Genomic DNA, 13,179 nt, shown 5'->3' on the forward strand with positions numbered 1-13,179 from the left:
GTGTGTATGCGTGTTTATATGTGTATATGTATATACACATTCTCATGCATATATGTATGTATGTAGTGATTTATTAGATAGGATGTGATGCATAGCTGGAAACAGATGCCGTGTAGGTCCCCTGTTTGCTATATTTTGAAGGATAAGTGGAATTCATTGTCACCATGAATTTTATCAATTTTCTTGGAGCATCTTGGTAGGTGAATACAGGTGTGTGTGTGTGTGTGTGTGTGCGTGTGCTTATGTTTATAAGAGATGTTAGCTAAAAGAACAGTGTGTCATGTCTATTTCTCTGATGTGTTATGTTTCTGACTAATATAAGGCCACCCAAGGTTCAATTAGTTTTACAAACTGGAAGAAATGTCTCATAGACTGGAATCAGCATACTATGTACATACTATTTATTCGAATAGGCAATATATATAGCTCTATACATGTAGTTAAATATACAATATGTATACAGGAGACTGGGTGGCTCAGTTGGTTAAGCGTTTGACTCTTGGTTTTGACTCAGGTCATGATCTCATGGTTCATGGGTTCGAGCCCTGCCCTGGCACTGCACTGTCGGTGCAGGGCCTGCTTGGGATTCTCTCTCTCTCCTCTCTTCTCCTCCCCTGTAAGTTTTCTCTCTCTCTCCCTCTCAAAAAAAAAAAAAACTTAAAAAAATAAAATAAAATATGTATAGTTATATTTTTGTTTTCAAAGAACATTCATTTGCATAAAATGTATCAATTTGCCTTCATAATCTTTGCAGAGAGATTATTTCAGGTAGGGACCATACTGCACTGATGAGGACACCAGTACACAATGAAGGTTTATACTTTGTTCATAGATTTGTGGAAGGGGAAGTTAACATTTAAGGCTTTACCCCAATTTCAGTGCTTATTATACTTCAGGAGGCTGATGCCCATTGATAAAGAGGGAAATACTTTTTTATTTTAAAAGATACACAGCAGAGTATTCAGAAGTGGAAATCAGCTAATGGAGAGATTTAATAAGAGATAGGTATCACAGTAATAGAGTCAACAGGTAGAAGCATAAAGGGACTCTTATTAATAACCAAAATATAGAGTATACATAGACAGTGGCAACATGTGACTTCTTGGACAAGTCATGTTAATGTTTTGGTAAGAAAATGGTAGTATCCTTTGGTTGTTTCTTACTTATATGTAGATACCAGTTGGAATAAGTGGTAGGGAAGAAGTTTGCTTCTTGTTTTTCATTTAAATAGTTGTTAAAATAATGGCAGTTAATTTTTGTGGACTATCTACAAAATATTTTTGATTTTTTTTTGTATTTTAAAGAAATCTTCTAAGAATAATTGTTGGAATAATAATTCCAGAGTCATATATTTTAAAGATAGTTTTTAGAACACAAAAAATCACTGTGTAGTAATTGGGAATATTTCCAAAAGCAATATAAAAATACATTACTTTCCCATATATTTACAAGCACTAATATAAGAAAATATATTAAACCAAATCTTTGGGGACTTAAGTAATATTATGTGTCATATACTCCATGTTGGAATAAGTGTTTACAGATTTTTCTGTAGTGGACTTTGATTTCTTTTCTTGCACATACTGAAGCTTGCTTGATTGTGAGTGTGTATGTTAAGTTGGAATTTGATTCACGCTTAACAGGGAGGTTTTATTTTTGATGGCCTTCTTTTTACCTCTTAGTGCACTAAATAACCCTCCACTTCTAGACTACGTCACTTTACAAAGCGTGCTAACCTCAGGGTTGACAAGAGTTTTTATTTCTTCTTTACCAACCACATATACCTTACATGTTGGCATTTTAATGAGGTAACATACTGCTATATTTTCAAGTGAGGGAAGGCAATTTCCTTTTGGGTGGGCGGTTTTCTTTTAAAGATCTGATTTAGTTTTTTAACTTGATTCAGTTTTGAAAAGAAATATGACTCAACCCTTTTCATTTTAAACACGAGGAATGATGACTGGAAAATTCAGTAGCAAATGCAATTATTTCTAGCTTTCAACAAGGAAGATCTTTACTTTTTGGACTATCTTATTCGAACAATAGTTGTAGTTCAGAGTTTTGGGTTTTTTTTTTTTAATTCCTTTCTCTAAATTGAGAAGATACATATCACTCCCTTTGATATCTATTTTACTCCAAAATTTAAATTACTTAAGAATCATTAGATTTAAGTAGAGTCATATGCTGAGTTTTCTATTGTTCAAAATGTTAGTGCACTCTCAAAGATTATGAGCAAGAAAGTTTTTGGTACCACATTTTCACAGAGCAATTAGCCATTGATGATAATTTTAAAACTTGCGTGGTCTGTAATATAGCAATTATAATTTATTTTATTTTATTTATTTTGAGAGAGAGAGAGTACTCATGAGTGGGAGAGGAGCAGAGAGGAAGAGAGAGGGAGAGAGATAATCCCAAACAGTCCTCAAGCTTTCAGCATAGAACCTGAAGCAGGCCTCAATCTAATGAATTGTGAGATCATGACCTGAGCTGAAATCAACAGTTGAATGCTTAACCAGCAGAGCCATCCAGGTTCCCCTATAATAGAGCAATTATAGAAAACTGTCTAATAGAACACTTAATTATATAAAATTACTTGTAAAGAAAATGTATTCCAGTATTATCTGGAAAATTTAAAGGGGCACCTGGGTAGCTCAGTTGGTAGCATCTGACTCTGGAGCGCCTCCCCCCCACCACCCCAGTTGGGTTCTGTACTGACAGGGCGGAGCCTGCTTGGTATTCTCTCTCTCCCTCTCTCTCTGCTCCTCCCACATTTGTTTGTGCATGCTCTCTCTGTCTCTGAAAATAAACTTAAAAAAATGTAAATCACTTGCCTAGAAGATCCATGAGGCCAGGGACTCTGCTTGATCTATCTTTTGTTGTCAGTTCCGAAGCAGGGCCTAACATATGGTGGGAGCTCACTAAGTATTTTAAAATATGTTAAATATATCCCTAAGCATTTTGTTCTTTTTGATGTTATTATAAATGAATTCTTCTCTTAATTTCATTTTCAGGTTATTCATTGCTTATATACAGACATATAATTGATTTTTGTATGTTGATCTTGTATGCTGATTTTCACTGTATCAATTACAAAGTTTTCTCTTTATTCTTTCTTTTCATAGATCCTCTTTCCATAAGATAAAACTGTCATAAAAAATGTTTTTAATCCATAAAAAGTAATTCAAAAATTATTTATTAATGATAATACATTTCCTCTTAACACAGTTAAAAATGCAGAGAAGTTTAAGGGAAAACATAAAAATCAGCACCCATGTTTAACTGTGAGTCTACATGTGTGTCTGTGGGCGTATGTGTATTGACGTGTATTTAATCACAGAAAGAGAGATTTTGTTTTACTAGGTGGACATTCTTTCCTTTTTGTGTAAATAAAATAATAATTTTACATCACTAATTTTAATGACTGCCTGCTAATCTGTATACTATAATTTATGTAATACAGTATAATTTATTTAATTAGTAGTTAAAATTGTTTGAAATTTATAGTCATTAGAAATGAGTCTAATGTGAGCATTCTCCAGTGCATAACTTTAAGATAATCTTGCATGGTGTCTCTAGGAGAGAATTCCCAGGAATGTGACTGCTGGTCCCAAGAAATGCTTAACACAACCCAGGGTCCTGTAGAACGTTTATAATAATATCCTTTCCCATTAATATTACATGAAAATTTTAATTGCTGCACTCCTTAACTAATACTGTTTCTTCTTCATTTTTTAAATCATTTCAAATGTATCTTAATCATTTATAGTCTCCTCAGAGTTATCAAAGACACCCATCTACTCCATTCTCCTTAATTCAAAAGAGAAAGAAATGGAAAAACCAGACAGGTAATGATTTTCATAAAATTCAAGATGTTATCTTTAAACTACAAAACTCAGAATTTTAGGGACATTCATGGTTATTTTTCCACTTCAACTGTTAATGAGGAACTGTTTTCTACAGCAACCCTGACAGATAACTATCATCTCTTTAAGTGACTACCTCAACTGAAAGAAAACATGATTAACTTCAGGCAAATAATTAGATATTTTAAATTATTAAAACATTTTTTTCTTGTCTTGAGTGGAAAACCTATCCTTTTGAAGTTTCTACCAAACAGATCAGATTTGTTTCTGAGGCAATGCAGAAACATTTATTTTTTCCCCCACTGCTTCTTTCACATTAGAGGTCTTTATATGTGAGAAGACATTTGTCAGGTGTCTCATTAGTTACCTATTTCTGGATGGTTTCCGGTATAATGTTAAAGTTAAGTGATTCAGTTTTTGTGGACTGCAGTTTGGTAAATTACCCCAAACTCCGTTTTATTCATTTTGCTATGTGTTGTTGGTAGGTTTCAGAACTTGGATAGTTTCTATATGTAACCTGGATACATTTAAGTAAAATAAGTCAGGGTTTTAAAGAACCAAAACATTAAAAGATGAACCATTAAAATTTGGGGAGTAATCTATGTGCAGTTTGGGACAGAAAGCTGTTTTCCCCATCTGGTTTGGATTATGAGTAGCAAGTCCACAAAGTGAAGGTGCTCTCTCTGGGACAAACACTTCCAACTTGTATGCTGCCTTGCACATTAGGTGGTAAAATCTTAAATTTGTTATTTGTTTATATTTTAAAATGGATATGCAGAAAATCAGGTAAAAGTAATTCTCCAAATCCCTATTCTTTTCTTGAAAATATTTCACATTACTTAGGGATATGAATGAGTTCACTTAAAGTTTTCATTGGTTTTAACTTTTGTAATTTCATTGACTTTGGTATATGGTTTGTTAATAATGAATAATATTAAGTTTATGTTCTAGGGTGATAAGATGGATAAAGAATAAATATATGCCTCCATTTCTATAAGAGCACTTTAAAGATTTTTAGTTTTGGGTCTTCAAAAAAATATATGAACTGTCAACACAAAATACATAAATATTTATAAATGCTTAGATTCTTCTTTTAAACTGTAATACTAGATTTAACCAGGATTGGATGAATAGTAATTTGAACTATAATAGCCTGTGGCTTTTTGACCTGTGCCATATTGTAATTATTGCTTTTTGGCCAAGACTTCTCTACACCTTGTGGCCTCATTGAAACCTTTTTTCAGGGCTTGTTAAAGTTAAAAAATAGCCAATAAATATAGCACAAGGCAAATGTGAATGTTGTCATCCAAACTGGAGGCACTACCACCCTTCTACTCATTGTTCATTTACCTTTAAGTGTCTGCAATGGGCAGGTGATACTCTTTCTTTTTCATATGTGAATGATGAATATATTTCATACTATTTCACATTTTGACACTGCTCCTCATTACAGTTTTTCTTTTCATATTATGCAGTTGATGGGAAGTCAATTTTTCTGTATATGATAGATTCCATCATTTGCTCTGTAATGTATCTCTTGGCAGTGAATATATTACAATAGCACATCCCAGTGGTTTGAACAGAAAGAACTCAAGTTCTAATCTAGACCCAGACTCTGTGTTTATCTGTTTCTCAAATGGACATGCTACTTGTGAAAAATAAATGTTCCTAAAAAGTTCTTGCTTCTTTTGTTCCCTGTCCCAAACCCTAATGAAACTGGAGAGCAATTGTTTTTCTTACTAGTATTTAAATGTGTACTATTTGTGATAAATTTTCAATTTAATAACAGGCATATAATATTAACATTTCACTATTCATTAATCTTACCAGATGGTGGTATGGATGGCAAACACCTGAATACTTTTTAAATATCATGAAGTATTTGGGCACAATTCCTTATAATTGGCCCTTTTGTTCCATGGCATGAAAAAGGCAAGAGGAACAATAGGCTTGCCATAAAAGTGAAGATAATGAGATGAACATTTGAGAATGAGCTTATATCTTGTTATTACAATAGATTGGACCAAAAATAACCAATTGCTTAGATAGTCTGAGCTTGGAGGATTCAGGCAAGACATGCTATTTCAGAATTACATGAACTTCTCAAATATTCATAGGGTGCTTGGTAACATACTGTTTTAAGGTGTGTCAGTTTATTGTAATCAACTTCTTAAGTCTAATGTAGATTAAGATTGTTTTATCTGCTAGAAAGTTTTATGTCAGTTTACTGAAAACAAATTAATCGGCTATTAATTGAGCATCTTCTGTTATTTTAAGATAAAAATCTTTGGTTTTTTTCTCATTAAAAAGTTTCTTGTTGGTTTTAAATTACTTTCTTAGATAAACATAATTATTTTAGCTTTCTTTCCTCATTCCCCTACTCAGCATGCATTACACTTCTATTAGAAGCATTCTTTTCCAGCTCCCATTCTTGAAACATACCAAGTAACAAAGGTAATGACACATAGATTGAAAAAAGAAAAGAAGCAGCAGCTTCGTCTTCAATGACATTAGAAATAGCTTCGTATCTGACTCTGTTTAAACTTTTTTTCTGAGATGACATGGTAACTTTCTCCCTGGTTTCTGTCACTTCTGCTTTGCCATCCACTTCCCCGCCTTTGGATGCAAAATATTTACCAAAGAGTACTTTTCCATGTCACCTGTCTTATCTACATTCTTTATCTTTGGGCTGATGAAATTGTTAGCAAGGCGAAGAAAGTTTTAAGTTGTTTTATGGTGACTAATAGAAATTCCAGTGGATGACTAGGAAGTTGAAATCTTCCATATTACTCTATTTTGGCTGTATTTTGTCATCTTGTCCCTGTAAATTTTCTGAAGTTTTTAGGGATGCACCATTCCATTGTATCTAGTTAGCCACAGGAAGTGATGCTACAATGGTATCCTTCTTTTTCTCCTTATATTTCTCCAATCTACTTCTAGCACAAGATTATTAATAAACATTAGAAATAATACCATCTTCAAAATATCATAGTACTCTGCTCCCCTATTCACTTCCTTGTTTTGTTTTATCTTGCTTAGTTTTATTTTTTTCTGGTCCTATCATTCCATTAGTAACTTTCAATTTTAAATCTATTATCTCTACGTATTAGGAAAATCAATGAAAAATGTCTATTACCTTTTCTTTACTAAGAATTATGATACCAGATAATCTTTAAACCCTAAGTATATTGAATTATGGTCAGTGTTTATAAATACTATTTTTGAATTCCTTATTTTTTATTTTGTATGAATTATTGGATACTTTCTAATGCATTTATTCTTTTCTACTTTTATTAGCTGTCCATCGTAGCCTCTCTCTCTGTAATTATTTGGAAGTTATTTTCACCGTATCAGCTAACTTCTGCAGAAATGTGTTTTTGATATGACTCCATCCTGAGCAGGATCCCATTGTTTTTGTGTCATTGTTCTGTACATACTTGACGATTATAACTCTGTGATTCCAGAGTCTTGACAAAGCCATTGACTTTTTCATTCCATTTCATATAGAATTTGCAGCAACTGACTGCTTTCCATTGTATAACTACTCACAGTCATTAAACAGATTTCTTTCAGTGTGCCACTAAATTTGCTTTGAAATCTTCTCCCCAATTTAGTTTAACCTTAAAGTATATTGTGTTACTTAAAAACATTTTCATTTCCTCTATAATCCTAATAAAATATGACTAATAGCCCTTACGTAAGTAATTTATATCATTGCACCTTGCTTTCTTCATGTATAAAATAAGGATTTGAAAAAATGGTTCCTACCACTAAAAGTACTTAACTTTTGGATCATATACAAAGGAGTCTTATTTGAGATTTGGCATGATTTATACATATTTCCATAATGGATTTACCAATTGTTTTTTAATAACAGCTTCATTGAGGTATACTTTACATACCACAAAATTCAGTCATTTTTAGTGTATTCACAAAGTTGGTTGACCCTTATCACTAATTTTAGAACATTTTATCACCCCAAAAAGAATCTCCATTCCCATTGGCAGTTGTTCTCCATTTTCCCTCCACTCCACTTCTCATAAGCACGAATATACTTTTTATGTCTATTGATTTGCTTATTCTGGACATTTCATATAAATTAATCTTGTAAAATGTGGTCTTATATAATTGTCTTAATTCATTTAGGTTATGTTTCCAAAGTTCATGCATTGTGTACCATGTCTCCAGATTTCATTCCTTTCAATGGTTGAATAGTATTTCACTGTAGGAGTATACCACACTTTGTTTATCCATTCATCTATGATTAGATATTAAGGTTATTTCCACTTTTATGGCTATTATGAATATTACTGATCTGAACAATTATTTACACATTTTTGTGTGGATATATGTTTTCATTTCTCTTGGGTATATACATAAGGATAGAATTATTGAGTGATATGATAACTCTACATTTAACATTTTGAGAAATTACCAATACCTTGTGGTTTTGATTTGTATTTCCCTAGTAACTAATGACGTTGAAAATTTTTCATATACTTGTTAGACATATGTATACTTTCTTCGGAGAAATACCTGTTCAGCTCCTGAGCCCAGTTTTTAAAAAAAAAAATTTTTTTTTTCAACGTTTATTTATTTTTGGGACAGAGAGAGACAGAGCATGAACGGGGGAGGGGCAGAGAGAGAGGGAGACACAGAATCGGAAACAGGCTCCAGGCTCTGAGCCATCAGCCCAGAGCCCGACGCGGGGCTCGAACTCACGGACCGCGAGATCGTGACCTGGCTGAAGTCGGACGCTTAACCGACTGCGCCACCCAGGCGCCCCATGAGCCCAGTTTTTAAATTGGATTATCTTTATTGTTAAGTTGTAGGAGTTCCTTATGTATTCTAGATGGAAGTTGCTTGCAGATATAATGATTGTAAATATTTTCTCCCATTATAAAGGTCTCCATTTCATTTTCTTATTGTGTCCTTTAAAGCACAGTTTTAAAAATATTGATGGATTCCAGGTTATTCATATTTTCTTTTGTCTGTTATGCTTTTAGGATGATTTCTAAGAACCCATTGCCTAAGGTAACTTTACAAATATTTATGCCTATGATTTCTTCTAAGAATTTTATAGATTTAGCTTTTACATTTATTTCTGTGATCCATTTTGAGTTAATTTTTGTATATAGTATGAAATAAAGGTCGAACTTTGTTCTTTTTTTTTGCGTATAGGTATCTAGTGTCCCAGAGCCATTTGTTGAAAAGTCTTTTCTAGTCTGACTGAATTGTTTTGACGCCCTTGTTTAAAATCAATTGGCCATAGATGTACGGATTTATTTCTAGACTCAGTCCTATTCTACTGATCTATATATCTATTCTGCTGCCAGTCAAAATTGCCTTCATTACATTAGCTTTGAAATAAGTTTTAAAAGTTTGAAATAAGTTTTAAAAAGAATTACAATTCTTCCAAATTTGTTCTTATTTTTCAAGATTATTTTGGTTAGTCCAGGTCCAATAATTGCTTTCAAATGTGGTATATATGCTTAAGGATCATTAGTTCTTAAGAAGCATTCAGTTACTATCATTCTAAGTTGTGCCTTATGTTTTTTAAATTTGTATCTTCTGCAGTTATTGTCACCTTATTTCTAAGAGTACTAGAAACTCAAAAACTTTCCACATGTGTGGGCAGAATGATTGTTAACTTGGCATCTCATAAAACACAATATTGGTTTTATATTGTTGAAGATCTCCATGCTTGATTTGAGTTTTGAGAATTGCCTGAGAGAGCCACCAAGCATATGTAGCTATTTTGGATCATCCATAATAATGACCTAGGCTTTTCCATGTGGTGGAAATAAAGGGTAAGAAGTGAAACCAACTGGTTGGACTCTACTTAGTGATGGCTTACTAATGATCTAGCCACCAACTTCCTGGTAAAACACTGTAAAAAATACCATCTCTCTCTCCTTGGCATGGAGAATTAATTTATTATGAATGTTAACTATTGTTTCATTTTTCTTTTTAAGTTATATGAATTATATTTAAAATTTTACTTAAAATTGATGTTCATATTTTCACTAGACCCATTAGACATACACTAGACCCACTACCTTACCTAGTTGATCTGTCTGCAGGTGCCCAAATTTGAGAAACACTATCCTGGAGACTAAATAGAACATTTAACAAATACTAAATATTTCAAACTTTCCAGGAGAAATTGTGTGCCTCAGAAATCATGTGATATTTTACAAGTACTTAAAGACTATTTTCTGCAATTCATGGAGATAGAATGATCAAGGCAATGATAAATATCCCAGGATAGCTCATATGTGGATTTATTTTGCCTTCATATCTGGTGGTGTGATTGCTGGTAGAGGACTTTTACTATCTTTAACAATACAGAATTGATTTTCTAAATGAAATGCATCACAGAAAAAGTGTCTAGTGAATAATTTTAATAACAATTTATGAAGCTATCGTGGGACAAGCAGTCCTCTAACACATATTTGCCCTTGAGATTCAGAAGAAATCATATCTCCAGTGCTCATAATAAGGGGCTAATTTAACTGAGTTCAAGTTAGCTGTGAACAAATGGATTAACAAGCACCTTATTAAAATTTTAATTTACATTTCATTTATCACATTTAATAGAATCAACTTTGTTGTTTCCAGGTGGGGAAAAGCATTAATTTCCAAGCACAACTTTAGGTACCATTATTTTCAAATGTTTTTATTGTTGGTTTTCATAGTTACCATAATTACATACCTTGTGTAGCATGGAAATATAAGATGCATAGCATAAAATTTTGCTCTTAAAGAGCATTTAATTATTCAACAAATTAAAAGCATTTATGTTTGTATAGCTTATGAATTTTCTTGCCACCATAAGAATGTTTAATTAAGGTAATTTAAGATCTTTGCTTTTTTCAGGATATCATTTAGGTGGTTAGGTATTTCTGTATCTGGAGAAATATTCTGGATTCTCACTGATAATATTTTGACTTAGGTCTTTATTACTTACACTGCTTATTTTTTCCTTTGTCTCTGAAGTATTTCTGCTCATTGCATATGACAATATTATAATTGTATTTGTTAACTAAGTTTTATGCATTTACTGGAAGAAATTGCTATGTAATGAAAATTATATATGATAATATTTTCTGTAATACCAGTGAACAAGGGACTGATGAAAAAATGTTAACTTTAGCAAAGAAAAAGAAACATTGAAGTCATTATGCATATTAAAACCCTTTTACTTGAAGTCTTACCCCTGAAACAAATCTGTTGATTACCTGAATAGGATTGAAAGGATATTCTTACCTTTTACTTTTTGATCTGTGTTTAAAATTGACATATAATTATAATGCTTGAACTCTACTGGTTCCTAGGAAATAATTGATGGCTTTGATCCATTTTTTTAATGCCAATCTAAGGACTTGATATACTTGAAGGCACACTTTAATCACCTTATAGATTTCTGAATAAGAAAAAATAAGTACATATTGAAGGGCCTGTATTCTGTTTTCTGAATTAGTATCCTGTCAAGATATTTTTCAGATTATATCATCAAAATAGTAAAAAGTAACATTCCTTAAAGTGAGATAAGTGATCTAATTTTAATGACAGCTACTGTTAATGTCAGGCACCCACATATAGTTTATAATGCTTAGTAATTACTGCAATCTTTTTTCTCTTTTACTAATTATTTCAAGAAAAAGAAGTAAAAGCTTTAAGAATGGGCACAAAAGGCAGCTATATTGGATCTTTTTTTGTAAAGCAAATAGCTTTCAAATCATTCCATTAGCTGTCATCAGAGTACAAAAAGAATTAATCAAAAATGACACCAATTTTAAGGGCCTGCCAAAATCTCATGAGAAAAACAATCCCATCATAGAAAGAGAGAAATTAAGAGTACTGTCCCTGGTTCTGGAAAAGGATTTCACTTTTTTTCCCTCTGTGCAACCACATGCGTATTATAGAGGATTCTATGTAAGATATATGTTTTAAATTCTTCTAGTGCATTTATTATAAAGAATTAATTTGTCTAATCAATACATTCCGATATATCTTGTTTTTATCTGAGTTATTCTTTTTTTCAAACAATTAGTATATTTATTAGCTTATTTCTCAATGTTGACTATTTTAGCATAGAATTAGAATTTTTAGGATCATGTATAAAAATTGTGTAGAATCACAACAGACAAAGCATATATTACTTGAAAACTAAAATAAGATAAAGTAGGGAAGGATGGAAAAGGTCTTTAGTTGAGTCTAAACAGAAATATCCTAGAATTTCTAACTTAATATCGTATAGTTGTTTTTGAGTACCTACTGAAATAATGACTTCATATTTTCTTTTTTTAATTTTTAATGTTTATTTTTGAGAGAGAGAGAGACAGACAGACAGAGTGTGAGTTGGGGAAGGGCAAAGAGAGAGAGAGAGAGGAAGACACAGAATCCAAAGCAGGCTCCAGGCTCCCAGCTGTCAGCACAGAGCCCGATGCAGGGCTTGAACTCACAAACTGCAGGATCATGACCTGAGCTGAGGTCAGACACTTAACCTACTGAGCCACCCAGGTACCTCAACTTCATGTTTTCAGCTTACGTGACCTTGTTTGTTAAAATTTGATAATTGAGGGGCGCCTGGGTGGCGCAGTCGGTTAAGCGTCCGACTTCAGCCAGGTCACGATCTCGCGGTCCATGAGTTGGTAAAGGAGGGGAGTCTGTGCAGAAAGGGGACAGTGAGAAATGCTATGATATAACCATACACCCTTCCCTCACTGTCATGCACACACATGCACACACATGTACAGCTCCCCCCGCCCTTCTCCAGCCCCCCCACACCCCATATACACCCACTACTTACTTGATACCTTCATAAGACTGCTGTGTATACATCCTCTTGTAAATTACTTTGGAGGAAATCAAAAAAAAAAGCAAAACAGCTAAGTTTCACCTCTAAAGCAGTGAGATCAGAACAACTGAAGAACATGAAATACAGGTAAGATTAAGTCCAGCAGGGCCAGGAATTCAGAGCCAGGAATTTCCATGAAAACCTAATCTGCTAAGAATTCACATAAATTGTATGTAAAGCTTTGGACTTCCTTCATAATATGGGATAAGGCTCACTAAGCTGTCAGAATTACAAGTAATTGAAGCAAAGGGTGGGTTTGTAGGAGTTTGTCCAGGAAGACTATAAGAATGAGAATTACTCCAAGGAGCCAAGGATGGATCCGTGAGAAACAAAACTATCTTGAGGGAAGACACTCACGATGGTCAGAGGGTAACAAGATAGGTGGTGACTGAAAGTCAAAGCAGCAGACTGCGTTAGAAGGGGATAGTAAACACGTTTAGTTATCAAGTAAGA

Source organism: Prionailurus bengalensis, chromosome F2, assembly GCF_016509475.1.
Source record: "Prionailurus bengalensis isolate Pbe53 chromosome F2, Fcat_Pben_1.1_paternal_pri, whole genome shotgun sequence".
NCBI lineage: Eukaryota > Metazoa > Chordata > Mammalia > Carnivora > Felidae > Prionailurus > Prionailurus bengalensis.